At 44.8% G+C, this 18,156-nt stretch overlaps 1 protein-coding gene across 2 annotated transcripts in view; it reads left to right on the top strand.

The window, feature by feature from the left end:
- The first annotated feature begins 3,873 nt into the window (after window positions 1–3,873).
- The window catches only part of LOC119170200 (unconventional myosin-XVIIIa-like), a 309,197-nt gene continuing 294,914 nt past the window's right edge, over window positions 3,874–18,156 (top strand). For both annotated transcript variants that reach the window (XM_075890718.1, XM_075890717.1), the window contains exon 1: window positions 3,874–4,011. The gene's annotated coding sequence lies outside the window, so the exon portion shown is untranslated. The remainder of the gene's footprint in view (window positions 4,012–18,156) is intronic.

Genomic DNA, 18,156 nt, shown 5'->3' with positions numbered 1-18,156 from the left:
AACTTTAGCCTGAGTTTAAAAATATATCGGTACACGTAATTACGACGCGACCAAATGCATGTTACTCACCGTTACCTGGAGGTAGTCAGACTATTTTTTCTGTTCTAAAATATTGCTTAATTAGTTATGTTTAAATAACTAACTTTGCAAGAAACGAAGATAGATAAAACATTTCACTGACAAAGTTGTAGATCGGTTTGCAAAACGTCTGATTAGACAGTCTTGAATTTTATATCTGTTAGCTATTAGTGTTTTTCTGCTATTTGCAAATGCCTGCAAAAAATACTACGTGCAAACTCGCTCGCGCATAAGTGCGCACGATGATTCTTGTGCTCCCTATCGTTCGGCATACGAACCACACGCTTCCCTCGCACCGGTTCAAGGCAGCGATAAGTAGTCACAGCGGTTATCGTTTTTTGTTGCCGATAGCAAAACGTGTTCATCGTAAAGTCACCACCATCGTTGCGGCCTTGCCAAGACAGCCCAATGGGGCAAATGCTATGGTTGTTCGTACGCGGAACGTTACGTAGCACTAGAATCATTGTGCGCACTTGCGCACGAGCGGGTTTGTAACGTGGTATTTTTTTAATTTCATGGGCATTTGTAATTAGCAGAAAAAACTAATACCTAACAAATATAAAGTTCGAAACTGTTTAACTGGTCGTTTTGCAAACCGATGTACAACTTTCTCATTAAATTTTTTATCTATCCTCAATTCTTGAGAACTTAATTAAACACATCTAATTTAACAATATTTCAGAACAGAAATATTAGTCTGACTAACTCCAGGCAACGATGAGCAGCATGCATTTGGTTGCGACTTGATTACGTGTTCCGACAAATTTTTAAACTCTGGCTAAATTTACGTGTGACACCCTGTATATGTACACAGAAAATCATGCGCCACGAAACATTACATGTGGAATATCAAGCTGCGGGATCATCCCAATTTCTTAAATGTTGGGGTATCGTCTTACCTCTGCAATCATTGCCACGAGTGTGCTTGCGCTCCTTCTTTTGAGCAAACATCAATCATCGATCGCCATCATAATCAATGGACACGTGAACTTGTGGAAGCTTACTACATAGCCAAGTGCAATTGCGGTAGCCAGCCATGTGTGGCTTTATCAGAGCAACAAATTTGTTTTATCGATCGGATGTAATCTTGCATGGCGCACGATTATCTTTATACGTATTTACGCTTTCCTTTAAATCAATTTACAGTAGTTAGACCAGCATTTGTCCTGTTTCCTTGTCTTGTGCGTTTCCTTTTGTGCGCTGCCCAATTACGGTTATGTGGGTTGTTGCGATAAGAACAAAGCAGTTGTTATATAGTAAGCACCAATTCTCGTATCTTCTATCTTTTGTGGCCCGTCTTGGCTTGCGCTGACGCTTTCACCTTACGTGTTCTGAGCCCACCAGAAGTTTGGCTGGTTGGTTGTTCCTCGGAGTCCGGGCACAACCCACCCCGGGAGATCGGCCATGAAATGGACGGTATCTCATTTGTGAGATCGAATTATTTTACCAAATGGGATATTTCGATGGGGATGTTTAAACAAAGAACAGATTGGTAAACGATGGATTAGAAATAAAATCAATAAAAAAAAACGAGCAAGCTAGTATGGTTTCAAATGAAGCGAATTTATGCCTCAGCTTAACATTCTATTCGTTTTATGTGCCTTTAGAAAATCGCATACGCGTCCTCGCAAACGTTCCTGTGGCTAAATACCTTTTCAGTAGCTCTAAAGGAAAGAACCACCGGCAGGGATAAATTTAGAGTCAACCTACAGAGTTTCAGGAACCAACGGGTGCTCTCTTCGTTTGCCTTTTCATCTGCTGCTTCGCTGCTAAAACTAGTGTGACGGTTTGTCCAGCATAGAATGAGATCACTTTGAGGAGTGAGAGATCGTGTATAGGGAGCAAAATAAGCGGAACGAAAGCAATGGAAAGAAAATGGGATAAAAACATAAAAAATTAGAAATGCATAGCAAAAATACAGACAGAGAGAAAGAGATACAAAGAAACAAACACAAAGAAGGGATAAATAAAATATAAAGCATACGCATGTACAGTACAGTGAGAAAGGGAAGTCAATGTGACGAAGAGATAAAAAAGAATAGTAATGCAATAAGCGCCGCCTATTCTTTGCAGCAGTTACAAACGTTGGCGTTTGTAACTACGGCGCGATTTGAAAAAAATTCCCACTACGGACAATTTCCCTCAGCCTGCGTTGCCAGCTTCTGAGTTCTCTCACCTCAATTATTGTTGGAAAAATCGATGCTCCTCCTTCAGAAGGGCCGAGATATCAGTTACCAGAATACGACGCTGAGTCCCCCCCCCCCTCCACTGAGTATTTACCTACACAGGTCTGGTCAGGTGCAGTCCCCTCTAAGCCTTCGTTGCAATGAGAGTGAATATCTGGATCATTTCTTTCTCTGATTGGTGCAGATTATTCACCAATCAGGGGACAAGGCTTTCTGACGAACCACTTCGAAGGTTGAGGTCAAATTTATCCCTTCGGGTTCTTCTTTGTTTTGGGGCTACCATGCTGGGTTTCAGCCACAGGGGCGTTTGCGAGGCCGTATGAGATTCTCCTACGAGATACGAGACGAATTCGTTGCCAAGTTCGTTGAAATCAAACTTCATTTTCAAGAGAAATTGCCCATTTTCTTTATATTCAATAAAATAAATTGAATTTAAAGGTTAACAAAATCAAACATATTCGTTAAGACTATAGTCTTTTTTATTGTGAAATAATGTAACGAATGATTTCAAAACTATCTATTTGCTTATCATGTTAAAATTAGGAACAAATTTTATTTATAGCAATGCACCGCTCGTTTTATGGCCGCTACCCCATGATTGGCTGCGCCAAAATAAAGGGGCAATCAATCAATCCATATTCGCACCACTAGCGTGTAACTGACCCAATTTTTATTATTTTGTCATCATGCTGGGAGCAAATGAGTTGTCTTTTTTTTTTTCTTCTTATATGCGCGTAATATGCAAGATGTAACGTTTAGCGTGATATTTGTGTGAAAGTGTTCGTTGTGTTAACATCACTGAACCGCAACAAACTCGACACTTCACAGTTGCCCCGTTCACGGAATTGTGTTGTCTTTCAATGCATACCTGAAACGACGAGGAGTCATCGACTCAAGTATTCTCCTCACTGTCCGTGATGGCGTCGACACCCAAGACATTGTTACTGGACGCCCCGTGTTTATCTCGGCGGCTTCGAGTAACCGACTTTCTGCACTTGCTCGCATGCCCGACTACCCACCCCAAATCGAGAGAGAACACGATGTATTGGCAAGTGCCCTGGGGAGGGCCGCTGAGGTCGCCCCGCACGTACGGCACAGATTCCAGACCCATCCGGAAGTCGTCCAGTAGGAAATTGCTTCGATCAAAAATACTTTTCCCCTTCGGAGCCGTGAGGCGAAGACATACAGATTGGGTCGCGGCACGTGCGTTCGAACCAACCACGTGAAAGGAAGAACGTGAACGCTCCCCACTCTTTCTTACTAGAAAAAAAAATTGAGCCGTCATTTCTCGCAGACACGCTATCTGAAGAAGGCAGGAACTCGAAGTACACAAAGGGAAACGAATAGGTAGCTGCATGTCTTGACCCCCGGCCCAACGGAAAGCGAGGCCAACGCGACAGGAAAGAGAAAGCGAAAACAAGAACAGAAACCGGCTTTGCGACCGGCGCGCCACGGTGCGTTGGACAGAACCGGCATACGATGTTTCACAGTCTGCCCGGTAGGATAAGCTGACGTCGCGAATGAAAATGGCGGCGCGCGCTTCCCGTCTGCTGGCTCGCATCCACATATTTTGAGTGTGTGTTACGGCTCGGCGGTGGCTGTGAAAAGTGTGCCCCCTTTGGCGGCGAAGAAAAATCTTGTCTGCCGTGCCCACCTGTGGATTACTCCTCGCCGAAACGACTCTACCTTGCTTTTGGATTTTAATCGTCGCGGAAGGAAACATGGGAGGCTGCCGGCACTACTCACGGTGGGTGTGGATGCAACTCCCCGAGTTCATCGCATGTCATTCACCGACTCGGCCGCAGTATTTGTTGATGCTGCCTCGCGCAACCGTTACATGCGTCCGGGGAGCTTAAACGGTGCAGCACAGCTCGTAGCGTGTTTCCCAGCATGTTTTTCCTTCGCCGGGGGCGATGCTCCTGCCTTCGAAACAGATCGCGGCAGTCGATACCGAATGTTAGCGTCGCTGAATTGAGGGCTGTGTCAGTTTCTTTGCAATTGAGCCCGGTGCTCATTCTAGCCGGAGCTGTGTGCTGCATTCATGCTACTAGGACCTGTTGTTGCTTCTTTGGGAATGTGTTACTCTTTTTTCTGGCATTTTATAATCAAGTAGTGAATGTTGCATATTGGCCCACAGGGCGTAGTTGGAAGCCGCGCTGGCGGCCAGCGTCGAGGGATTTCTATGTCCTGGCGAGTGGCTCTGTCCGCGGGCGCTGGCTTTTTCCGTTTGCAAATTTCGACCGATATTGGCGCCTGAAGCACTGCGCGTTTACTCGCTGGCCCTTCGTTGACTGGCCGGCGTGAGTAGCGCGAACGGCGCCGGCCCGCACGAGTCCGTCGTTCGCTGCATTTGCGTGACCCGATGTCACCCGAGAGAGCCGTTGCCGCCGGTGCGTGTTCGAGGCGAGGGATTGCGATTTGTTCGCGTTGCTTACTATACGTAGAGGCTCGTTTTCGCGCAATGAACCCGGAAGAAGTGGTGAGCGAAAGCGGATCCGCTTTGTTGCACGTTTGCGCTTTTGGCACGGATGATTGCTTGTGGCAGCAATGCACACCGATGCTCAGTGGAGCGTCGCTGATTGCAGCGCTGCGCATCGTCGTCTGTCGATAGACGTAACCGTTAGCGCCGCTTTCATGGCGTGTGGGCGCGCACGGGCACGGCAACTAACTCTTGTCGCAACTGTTCCTCCAAAAGCGGGGGACTGATCAGCAATTGGTGAAATGCGTAGGGGCGTCAGTTGTGAGTGACGAGCCGTAGTCGTTGTATGCAAGTTCCCAGCGTTGAGTGACCGGTTGTTTCATGAACTATTTTTTTTTTTTGTAGGTCTCAAATGCGACCGAAGCTCGGGGAAACACTAAGCGCAATCTTTCATGATGGACTTGGAGAAAAGTTTAACTCAAGCTGAATCCGAATTGCGGCGCGTTGCTTAGATCGATGATCAAACTCGGCCAGAATTACACGCGACAACAAAGCACCCCTCGTACACATCTTCACGGAACAAGGTAGCGTGCGGATGAGGAAGAACGAGCCCTTTGCTCTCCGACGCTGCGCCGTGCTCCCTCAAGGGATGCACATATAAGCGTCTTATTCTTTACCTTATCACTACCACCGCCGCCCTATTCTTCCTCTTGGCGTGCTCCGCGAAGCGCACGCGGCGCGTGCTTTCGTTTGCTTTTGTGACCGAGCTGTCAACGGCGGTGGTGCGGCCGCCTTCTGTCTTCGGACCGCATTCCCCCGCTCCGCGGAACGAGTTTCGCGTTTTGCCAACTTTGTTTCTGTTGTTGTTAAACTGCCGCTGTGCCGTTGCACGATGGAGCAGCTGTTGTGGGGGGTCGCTATGTATCGTGCGGGCGAAGTGATAATTCAGCCGGCGGGCTCGCTGGCGTCGCTTGCAGCACTGAATCGCTTTTGTTTACTTTCCCTCGTTTTGCGAATCGGCGCGTGTTGGTCCGCACGAACGAAAACGGCCTACTTTTAGCGCAGCTGTCGGTGCATTCGACGGCCAATACGTGTGTTCATGGAGCCAGTACGGTATACATTCGTCCACTGTGTTGGCCCGGAAGAGAATGTACTGATGCAGCGTGTAGTTTTATTCGTCTATGAGGTACTACAGAAATGAATGCCGACTACGAGGCACAGCTTCAGCGCCAAAATAAAGATATAGGGGCTTCATAGCGATGAGCGCAGTAGCTAAAGCGTGACCAGACTTCGAGGTGCTGGTTTTCACGATGGTCTTGCCAGCGCCACTTTGAAAACACTGTGCCCGATCGAGACTCGTTATTTGTCATAGCTGCCACTCGCGATTGTTTCCTCTCTTCCTCGTTTCCTTTACTCGGCGAAGTATGCGTTCCGTTGATAACCGTACCGCTACCACTTCCCGTTTCTTGCTGTCGATACTTTTTCACATGTACAGTCGTCAGCAAGCTTAACTCGTACTTTCCGCGGCGTGTCCTGAAAGAGTTTGATTGACGCTAGATCCGCGCAGCTTTGGGTTCTGTCGCTGACGTGTTACCCATGCATGCCGGCATACTAATCAAGTATACAGCGGTATTATCTCACCAACAGCGCTTCGTAACTGGCATCACTAAAAGTAGTCCAGGTCAGGCATGGGAGCGTTTGCGTTGATCTTGCTGACGATTGCACTAACGTTAGTGCATACGTTGCTTTTATGAAAGCGGCAATTTTCATTGCGCTTGCACTAATGCTGCGCTGAAGTGGCCTGTTGGGACTACGTTGCTACTGGCACGTAAAACAGATTTGGCATTCGTAGTGAAGGCAGGCCTGTTGCAGGAATTTTCAGGGGGGGCGAAGAGGGGGGGGGGTACACCATTATGTGGGGTTTACCACCACATGATTATGAGAGACGCTGTAGTGGAGGGCTGCGGAAATTTCGACCACCTAGAGTTCTTTAACGTGCACACAAATCTGAGCACACGTGGGGCCCACTAGCTGAAGGTATTGACATTCTGAGTGAAACAAGTTTTTTTTTTATCGAACACTCTCCCCCTGTCTACTCGACGGAGTGAAGTTGTGCGTCACTAAGCAATTATCTCTTTTTGCAGATCACCTAACCGTCCAAGTGTCCGAGTATCTGGTGCGATTAGACAGTTAGTGCACTCTCCGTTAAAGTTCGCTTATCAAAATGCCTATAAAAGGAACACCAGCAACCTACTGTTAAACGTGTGGCCGAATTTAAAGTAATATGCTGAATAGTTCGGCACCGTTCTGCATCCAAGTAACAGCAGTAGGACGGTTTGTCGAGGAAGAGTGCCTTAAAGGGACCGACAACTGCCCAGAACATGAAATGAGACGACTGCACGGATGGAAAGATTGTCCCTTATAGTAACTCAAACCAAGCCTGTTTTCCTCGTGAGAAGATGATTTTTAATTTTATTTCTTCAGGTGCCCCTCTTTACAAAGAAAAAGTGAAGAATTTTCTGAGAACTCCTTTCATTTAATGCTCACGAGTCCGGTTCTCATACAACTCAAGGCTGTCCAGAAGGCCCACGATGCGGCGGTGAGGCTGGGCCTCCCCGTCCCAACGTGGGAGCGGCCCGCGATTCTACCCCTATAAAACGGGGGTGGAATCCTTCAGGACCCCAATAAAAGTTTTTCATCCATCCATCATGGAAAATCGCGAAAAATGGCCTGTGGTGTCTCTAGTGGCAAAAACATAAACTATCTCGAATTTCCTGTCACGTGGCCATGCGTTAATGTACACGGACAACGTTTTGATTAGTACTGAAATATTATTTCATTCTTTATATCAAAAGATAATATTTTATAAAAGTATACGTATAAGCTTGCGTTAGTAATACGCATTAAAGAGGCGCTGCCTTTGCGTGACGTATGGGCAGTTGCGTTTTCGATTACTTGGCTTGGCGACGCGGTACAAATGCAGCGAAGCTCTATACAGCCTCACCGTCTCATTGTAACGGCTTGTTATTTTCAAAAATAGTTGTAAAGCGCAGAATAAACGCGGTTAAACATAGTTCCAGGAAATCCTGTGAAATAAGAATGACAGCATGCGTAAAGCCACCAGATAGGCTACCGGCATCGCAATCAATACTCAGCGTTGCCGGATGAAAAGGCACTACCGTGTTCAGAGCCTTTGAGATTGAGAAATACTGCTTATAAAACGACTACGAGTTCATGGGATTAACTACTGCAGCTACGATCACTACGAAGGGTGAGCTTTCTGTCGCGCAGGAAAAAAATGATCGAAAAAAGTCAGTTGTTGGTCCCTTTAACGTGGCCACTAATGAAAGCAGTCGGGCCTGATCCACATCAAACTTCGCAATCGTGATTGGCCCCTTTGCGTAAACTGCTAATTGGGAGCTAATGAATGTTGACCAATTCGATTCTAAGCGGCCCCAGCACAACTGGTAATGCGCTACGTCATACCTGTATTGAAATGCTTTATGGACGCATTTTGCGCACATGTTAGCATGGTTCGATTCTGCTTTGACCTCTTTTTGGCATATTTTCTTCAAAATTGCACTAAGTCGCAAATAACAAAAAAAAAAAACGCCTTATGCATTGATTTAATAAAAACTAGTTACTGGATTTACGTATTTCTGAAGTAAATGAAAGTACATTGATCAAACAGCATTTCTCTATTGTTTTTTTATACCTTTGATTACTCGATGACTTTTTTCTTGTCCCGTGAACTCTCAGTTAAAGAGCTTTTATTATGTATGAAAAGTACATCGTAGAATAACATTTCAGTCCAAACAACAACAATAACAAAAAAAAAAAAACTCGTTGGCTGTTAACCCCGCGCACAGCCGCCAACCGCCACTTTCTGATAGCGTCTGTGACGTCATTTGCTGTGGGGGAGGGGACCTGTCGCTTTCTACCGCAGTTACAGCCGCTGCCAATCGTTCTTTTACGAGGCCAAGCTGAAGAAAGCTGAAATCGCTCGACTGCACGCGCAGCTGACCATGGCACGAGATCATTCGCCACAATTCACACGCTCGCAAGGCGAGCAGCTTGTTACGTCACAACCCGTGAGTGCGCAAACGTTGTCCGACTTTCAGGTTGCTTGTATCTTTGTAAAATATTTTCAACGATAAAGAAACACAGGACTAAATGCGCTAACATTTTGCCAGCTTGTTTATGAACGCACATGGGTTAGCGCACATAGCAGAGATTATGATCGAATATTGGGTGTCATGGCCCCTTTAATAGCCCTGAATCGTGTGAAAAGAAATCTCTCTCTCTCTCCCTCTCTCTCGGTCTCTCTCTCTCTCTCTCGAGAGAGAGAGATAGCAGCGGCCAAGGAGTGTATAGTCTAGACGAGTTCACTGTTTACAAACACTGACCGTTTATGGCATCCGGTTTCGTCTACCGATATGCCTCAATAGCATCGGTGCGCAAGGAGAGCTTTAGAAAATAGCCCGCTCATTTTCTACGCTTTCCTTTCCTTGTTTGCCGAAATATATTCAAATAAATGTTCTTTTGAGCTACATAAAAATAAGAGATTCCTTTAAACTTTACGCACGTTCCTTTTATCTGAAAAACTAAAGATAGACTTTCCAGAAAGGGATACTTTCGCTACCCTTGAAAAAAAAAAACGTGGTTTCAGTTTCGAAGTTAGGAGCTGGTAAATGAGGTGACCGGAAGTTTTATGTGGTACAACGCTTGAGACCTTGAAATTGTCTATATAGATGTCGAGACCCGCGTTGAAAAATTGAGACCGTGTGAGGCAGACCACAACAAATTCAAGATCAGTGAAAGGGGAACTCCGGTGCATTTTTGACTGTACTGAGATAATGCTGTTTTCAAGTAGTCTTGACAGTCCTGCAAAAACTAGGGTTGTTCATTATCGACACTCGTCAATACTTTTAATTAAACAATAAACGGCGAGTCAAAACCAAAACGGGAAGCTTCTCCGTCATCCACGATGGGTATCGCATGACGTCACGAAAATCCGTTGCCGGTGAGGTCACGAAATCCGCTACACCCCGCTACGGCTGGCCAGAATGTAAACATAGCTTAGGTGCCTCTTCTGACGCGCGAAAAGCTAGTTGGCGATGTCATCCAACGTGGAATAAAGCTGTGCCAGCTCGTCTTAACTTACCAGTGACAAGTGCAGCGATGATTGCGGCTACTGTCTGAGCGCGGAAGCATCGCTTTTTGAATTTGACCCGCCGGCGTGGGAAGCATCTGACATGCCCCGAATCGACTTCCTCATTGCTCAATATTCTTAGACCTGACGTCAACGACGACTTACACGCCGTATGCATACTGGCAGAACTGAACTGTGCGCGCGTTGTCGTCGGCTTGTAGAAGGAAGCACGCGCTGCAGCCGTCTGCTGGAAAAGGCGGGGTTTCTGAGAAAGAGTAGGCCCTTACGTCACGTACACAGAGTGGCCCGCGTTTACGAGTGTAATTCTAAAATCGGCTACCAATTTTACAATTTGTTTTCTAAAAAAACTAAATGACTTACGGTTGTATAATTTGGTACATATCATCATAGTACCGACGAGAACACTGTTCAAAGTTTAATTGAAATTGGAGAATATCGAAAAAACGCCGGAGTTCCCCTTTAAGTATCTAAGTTAAGTAATTTGCAAAGGGAATAAATCGAGAGGGGCAGCATGGGGGAATTGAGGCAAAACGAAGATATTCGCCACCATAAAAAAATAAAAACGTTACGATTCCTTTAGGTATCGCTTAGGAGAGCTCTGGCTGAAGCTCTTTCTCTCTACGCAGTTACATTACATATGATTCACTTCAAAGGTCCTCCCCATTTGAGTTACCTTTAATTCACATACGTTTCGTGCTTTGCGCTAATTATCGCGTCGAATTGCTGCTACTCTGAGTCCCCACCCTCACTGAAGGCTCATGCACCCAGCCTCCGGGATTGACCCAATTTTCGTACTGTTTAAGTTCATTTTATTTATTTATTTTATTATAAATATTGCGATATTTCAGTTCAAAGTTCATTGCAGGATGGGAAAAGTATTCAAAGCTACAAACATGCATTTAAATAAACAATAACTGTACAAATGTCAATATTCCAAACTAAGGCAAAAAATACACTGATTTCAATAAATTTACAAAGTAACACAACACAGAATAACAACATGCATAGTAGAATAATAGCATAATACATGTTACAATCTAACACAATAATTACAATGAATCAAATAGAATGCATTAACGAGTGATGTTTTAGGTGAGACTGCTTTCGAATAATCACAATGTCTTATGTAATAAGACATCATTGGCAAGGTTATGCGAGGGAATAGTTCTGGAGAAGAATTAATACTTGTAGCAGTTAATGCGTGAATTTAGAACATAATCATTTCACTGTGTCGCTTGCGAGTGTAAAACGTAAGATTTTTTTCTGAACTTTCTCGAGTTGAATAATGTTCCGTTTAGTAAAAATAAAAAGATCCCGCATTATCAAAACATATCTTAACAATACACGAATGAGTGTTTTATAGGCTAGCATGCATACAGTCGGGGTAGAATACTTTAAGGATCGCTTTAAAAAAAGTTTGCGTAGAGTTGTTTGTAGTAATATCAGCGTGTTTGTTCCAGCTTAGATCATTAGTTATGCATAATCGGATGCAGTTATATTCTGATACTTCTGTTAGAGCGGCGCTATTTGTGCTGTACTGAAAACGTCAAAGATTTTTCTTCAAAGTTAATTTCATATAGAGTCTTTTCCTGTAATTGCTATTTGCCATTCCGAGCACCAAGAAACTACCTTGTTGATTGTTCAGGCCCAGCTGATCCCACCAGATGATGCTTTCGTGTTTAACCTACAATCACCAGCATAAAGCTTTAAATTTACGGAAAGGTCGGTGATTTAATTATTTATATATAAAAGAAATAAAAGAGGGTCCGAGGCCTTGAAGTATGCCAGAATCCACAGTAAGTTTACTAAAACAGCTGTCAATAATTGCAACAAACTGTTGTCTGTTGTGAAGATATGCTCGTATCCATAATATCAGTTTCGAAATTTTCAAGATACATTGTAATTTATACAGTACTTTTATATGCGTAACTTTTTCGAACGCCCTTCGAAAGTTCATAAAAGTGAGATCCAGCTGCTCACTTTCATTTAGTGTGGTAGCAAAATCGTGAATAGTTTCAACCAACTGTTCAGTGCATGGTTGAATATCCATGCCGAAACTCGTGTTGCGCTCTTGTTTGTACTTTGCGTCTCTCAAGAAATGCAATTATGTGTTTATTAACTACGTGCTCAAACATTTTACAAGCTGTTGATTTTAGCAAAACTGGTTGATAGTTCATAATTTGAGTTTTGTCACCTGCTCTGTGTAGAGACTTCAAACGGGCGATCTTCCAGTCCTCAGGGATCACACCTTCATTCAGAGACCTACGTACATTTCGCACGCCACTTTGCGTACCGTTTTCAAAAAGGGCATTCGGTATCTCATCTGGTCCAACAGATATTTTCACATTCAGAATTAGATCAGAAATGTGCTCTTCAGAAATGGCGACATCTTATATCAGAGGTAGGCTTGCATCGAAAAAAGGGAGATTATTATTGTCTTCTGTGTAGACACTGTTGAAATAGTTGTTAAAGGCCTCACGGGAAGCTTTGTCGCCGCTCTCCAATTTTAAATCTAAAAGAAATGCGTCGGAAGAACACGTGCCTGCATGACCTCGTTCCAAAGATTCCTTGAACACGTCCTAATAATTGACGGTAAATTTTCGTTAAAGTGCTTTTATTTGTCACGAAATATTTCATCTTTTAATTTTCCACTTATATTGTACATCATTGTTTTTAAACTATGACTGCTTGCCTTGTTCGACCTTTTTTTCTTCTTCAACCGCTTCAACTTTCGCTTCAGCTGTAGTGTCGCTCTCGTTATATTGGGATTGTGACTTCCTGCTTAATCAGTAATGGAAGGAAGTGGTGCACGTAATAATTATTTTCCTTAAAACAAATCCTCAGTTGTTCAATTAACGCTCCGATTACATGCAATGAAATGATCGAATTGAAAGGCCAGAACATCAATTATTGATTCTATTTGAGCCTTTGAAAAATGCCTTAGTGCGCGCAGTTTTTTGAGGGGGGGGGGGGGGGCTCATGAGCTTATAAGTTATCGCGTTAAATAGAAAGTGCAGTAGTATGACAAATAGATCACACGTTTAACAACACCCTCCTCCAAATTTTATTCGTATGTAGTCCGCCTTGGTGGTTTCGTTGATCGCCAACTGATCTGAAAGTCGTGCGCTTCATCCCCGCCATGGCGATCGTACCTTGGGTTCCCGAAGGAGGCGAAATGTCAGAGATCCCTCCGCCGCGGTGTAGCTCGTATAATGATAATTCTGCGTCACATTGTAACAGAAACCTGTAACCATCGGTACAGCAAGGCATGGTCCGATCACTGGCAAGACACCTCACCCTGTTCATCGCCAGCTTGTCGTCATCTTCCCTTCAGCGGCACGTGCGAGCCTGCCAGCAAAGATACTAGCTTCTTTTATTCTCGTTGTTTTTGCGCGTCAAACCCTTTCATAATGCGCCAGCCAGCCCAGTCAAGCATGCTGGTATGACCCTAGACGTTTTTATTATATTTTATTCGTATAGTATCTTTTGCGTCTGCTGTGCCTTACTGCTGTGGGCGTTTATTCAGAGGCGTTGTTGCGGCGACCTTGGCCTCGCCCCCGCGGCTTCCGCCCGGAACACGGTTGGCCTGGTTTAACATCCCGCGGTGGGTCTCTTCTTTCGCAATGCTCTGCGCTGTTGAACCTGCGCCGCATTCGCGATAGTGTCGAGCGCAGCGGGGCCACATTTCTTCTGGTCCCCGCTGCGATACTCGCCCGTTGTGTGAAGGAACCGCGAGCCGACCATATTTGGAAGACGCCACGGCGGTGTCGACGTGAGGTGCATCTACACGGGACTTGTATGTCGTGTGCGTTTGACGGCGCAGGGCTTGTTCGGCGAGCACGCCAGCTTTTCTTTCAGAAATCGGTCTTGTTCATTGTGGAGCAGAAACTGACGGGGACAGGAAAACACGATGAACGCTTCTTGCCAGCAAATGTTTGATATTCGGCAACCTGTGCTGTGCACAGGCGACATTCATCGCACTCCCTGTACAACCTAGTAATCGAACAAAAAAAAAAAAAAACCGTTGGCTCCCACTTCAGCAATCGAAAATTGGAATTCGCAGAATGATTTTCTCGATCTATATAAGGGAGTTCACCCCTCCGCGTTTCAACGAAAGGGCTCAAGCACCACGATGGCTTTTTTAAAAAATTTTATAAGGCCAAGTGGCCATAAATGGCTTTGCATTGCACGAATTATCGTGGAACGCTGCTTCTGGGTCCGGACTCGCAACTATTATTTGCACAATATATGTGGAAGTCAGGGCTGCCTGGAGATACAGGCAAACCGTGATGTTCTGACCAAACGTGGCCTCAGTACAAGTTACTGCTGTTTAAATGATTGAGTAAAAACTGTAAGCCTCTGTGAACGATTAGTGTAGTCTGACAAAAGTCCAGCCTGTGCGCGCAAAGACATGCGCCTGCCTATTTCTCGACAGAGAAAGAAAAGGAGAAATGAAAGGAACTAAAAAACAGCAGGGGACGATTGCTGAATATCAGAAAGTGGTTTATCTTGCCAGGTGTGGGGTCGAAGCCGTTGGTTAAAAAAATAGACTTGCTCGCGTGTGACTAGGTGCTATTTCGCGAAAGTAAGAGTTCACTCATTTTGTGATGGCACGTTCAAACTATGGCATTTGCGTTTTGAAATCAGTGGAGCTCCGGTTATTTCAGGGGTGCTCTCGTCATCGCTTATGCTTATGCCTATATGTACACCTCTCCACAGGAGAGGGGAGAACAGTGCAGGTAAAGGCGGGACTGCTATGCTCCGCCGAATAACCTACTACCGCTGTTCCTCTAGCCTCCTTCCTCCTCAATGGCAGCACAAGCTTTTCCTACTTTTAGGTTGATAGAAAAAAAAACGTTGATGCTGAAACATTTTGATACTTTCTTTAGGCGATGTGACAGAAGGTGTACGTAAGGCGTGACAGCATATTTCTCTGGTCTTATCACGTGGCTCCGCCGTTTCAACTGTTCGATATCACCCATAACAATATAGCTTAAAGCGGGTGTCATCGCTGGTACGAACACCAAACTTCTGTATTAACAGGCTGCCTTTTCACGATACCAAGGTATGCAGACTTCGGGTAAAAAGCTCAGTAACCCGAAAAAGGCTAAGCAGAAAGTAGACTGCTGTTAACAAATTGAAATTCATCATTATTTTCAGAGATACAGCATTTAACAAATTTCATTAGTTTTGTGGGAGAAGACAAAATAAATCTTCCCCATCCAGCCTAAAAGCTTCACGAGGTCCTCGGTAATCATTGAACAAGAAGTCTATTACAATGTATGAAACATTCACTCGAAAAGGCTCATTGACATGCTGAGTGGAGAGGTACGTCAGGAAGTAGCTGTATACTTCGTATAGTGCAGCGTTTGGGCACAATACATTGCAACGAGGGAAACAAATATGCAAATCCAAAATATGAACAGGTGACTGACAGTGGAGCGTGGTTTGTTGCCACGAAGGCTTCTTTCTGATGGCTGCACGAGAAAGTCCTTGCTTATCTTTAGTGCAGGCGCGCTTTGGTGTCTATCGAGGCTACTCATTGAGGTTTCGAGAAAGGGTATGCACATTGCCGCCGCGGGAAGTTTTAATTGCCCCCCCCCCCCTCCCCACCCCACGGCACCGTGTATCCATTATGTGGGACATTCCTCCATGGCCGGTGCCCGTAGCGGCGACACAGATGCCTGCACCGGCCGGCGTATAGGCTGTCGTTGTGGCCGATGTGATATCGAATCGCGCGACACTTGCTCACAAATGGGAGAAGTAGAAGTGAGCCGCACTGGTCTTCCATGCCGAGCGATATACCCTTTGACGAGACGGAAAACTCCGTGCCCTGTTTTTTTTTTTTTTTTTTACCTCGTCACTCGGCCTTTCATGGCGCGTGCACGCGGAGGTAGCTCATTTATTTCACGTCACGTAGTAATCGGTTGCAGCGCGGTGTCGCTTATCGCCCGTTCGCTGTCTGTACGTTGCGAAATTTCTCGTTTGCTGCGTAGTAAAAGTGCTTTTGAGACGTTGTGCGAATGTTAACTTTCGACGGATACTTACTTGGCGCATCACACATCCGTAGTGGCTGATGATGCGCCAATAATGTGACTCCACACTTTAAGAACTTCCAGCGTGGGGAGTATTGATTTATTTTTATTTATTTAGTCATACTGTTAACCCTCACTTGTGGGTTATTACAAGGAGAGTGAAGTACAGAGTTGCTTAAAATTACATAAATATTTGAAGAGTATTATAAGATGAATTCCGTAACATATATAGCACACTTGTATGAGACACACCGTTACCTGCTTTTCACTCATAACATTTGCTACATATTTATGACCTATACGGAACATTTGTCAGAAAACCCATACATGAACGCTAATGATCTATACATTTTCAACAAAATGCCTGTCAATCGCAACCTCAAATTCATTCAAAATACTTTTTTGCACCACATTATTCGGTAATACATTCCACATTTTAATGGCATCAGAAAAGAACGAAAATTGGAATAAATCTGTTCAGACGTGCATTGGTTGTACGAATGTGCTGCGTTTTGTTCCTGGAAACCGTTTGTAAGAGCACGTCAAATAATCATCTTTGTTTATTCACCCCTGCGTGTAAAACCTGGAAAAGCATTTTCAATCTCTATGTCCGTTTTCTTAATTTTAGCGTTTCTAATTTACATACTTTCAACATTTTAGTTACAGAATCCCTTCGATATCTCGAGCAAATAAAGCGAGCTGGCATTCTCTGAATGCGTTCTAGTTCATTTTTTAAAACCTTTTGATGTGGAATCCACACAGCGCTAGCGTATTACAACTTCGGACGGATATACGTTTTGTAGGCAAGCAAGTAGGTTGTTATTTTTTGTGGTTCGGATTAATTTCCTTCTTAGGAAGCACAGCTTTTGATATGCTGACTGACTATTGTTTTCGAAATGAGTACGCCAGTTCAATTTATCTGTTATAGTTTTACCCAAGTATTTATTACTACATACTTTCACCAGCATATTATCACCTAAGTTATATGCAGACGAGAGCACTTCCTTCTTTTTTGTAATGTGTGTGTAATGGGATTCCTAATGTTAATTTCCATGCCCCATTTAGAATACCGTAAGTGTAAGGTTTGTAAGCACTGATTGATTTTAAGTTGGTCTTCTCTGCATGATACCGGGCAATAGATTAGGCATTCATCTTCAAGTACCTTAATTTTTACTGGTGGTTGGACAACGTATGAAATATTATCTATGCATAACAGGAAGAGTATGGACCCCAATACAGACGCCTGAGGCATTCCCGAACACACCTCCCGATTTTCTGAAATAGCATCTCCCACTCTAACTGCTTGTTGGCGATTGCCCAGACGAGCTCCGATCTAATTGAGAACATTTTCACTAATACCGACGTCGCGACGTTGTACAATGCAGGTCACCGTATGACATGTATGTACGCCAATGTATGCGCATTTATACAGATGTTTGTGGCCCGGTACTCGGCTGCTAGCTGACTCTCAAGTCGCGGGATCGAATCCCGGCTGCGGCGGCTGCATTTTCTATGGAGGCGAAAATGCTGTAGGCCCGTGTCCTCAGATTTGGGTGCACGTCGGAGAACCCCAGGTGGTCGAAATTTCTGGAGACTTCCACTACGGCGGCTCTCATAATCACGGTGGACGTTAAATCCCTCATATCAATCAATCAGACGTTTGTCGGGAGAGCCCTAATTGAGACAAACCTAGCCACGTTCCGTGGAAGCTTGAAAGACTGGCTGGGTGTCGCGCTGATGTGACACAGGTCGTGGGTTCTATTGCCGCAACGGCGCTCTCATTTCGATGGGTGTGGAATGCAAAAACGTGAATAAATTTAGGCGCATGGTAAGGAACCGCAGCAGTTTGTCCAGGACGCGCCGTTATTTGCGAAGTCGCGCAGTGCGCATGTTCTAATTTGTGGGATGTCGCGTCGGGCAAATTGAAAGCTAACATGCGTGTATACGCTGCGCAATTCCATTTGCCAACTATGTCTACAGAAACGCCTTGTCCGTCGTTCGGCGTGTAGGGGCAACTTCGCTTGACTGCACTTTTTTGGTGAAGAACTGGTAGAGGCACGTGTATAGCGATGTCATTGCACGCTGAAGAACACGAGGCGGTCGAAATTTATGGAGTTCTGTTCTAAACGGCGTCTCTTTAAGCCACAGACGTTAAGCCACAGCAATTATTATAATAAATTTACTTGTTTTAAGGGCATGCGACCAGGGATGTATGCAATATTCACGACAGGCCAACCTCAGCATTCCGAAAGTGTCTTCGCATAA

Source organism: Rhipicephalus microplus, chromosome 3 (genome assembly GCF_043290135.1).
Source record: "Rhipicephalus microplus isolate Deutch F79 chromosome 3, USDA_Rmic, whole genome shotgun sequence".
Classification (NCBI taxonomy): Eukaryota; Metazoa; Arthropoda; class Arachnida; order Ixodida; family Ixodidae; genus Rhipicephalus; species Rhipicephalus microplus.
This window is presented reverse-complemented; position numbering and strand designations above follow the sequence as displayed.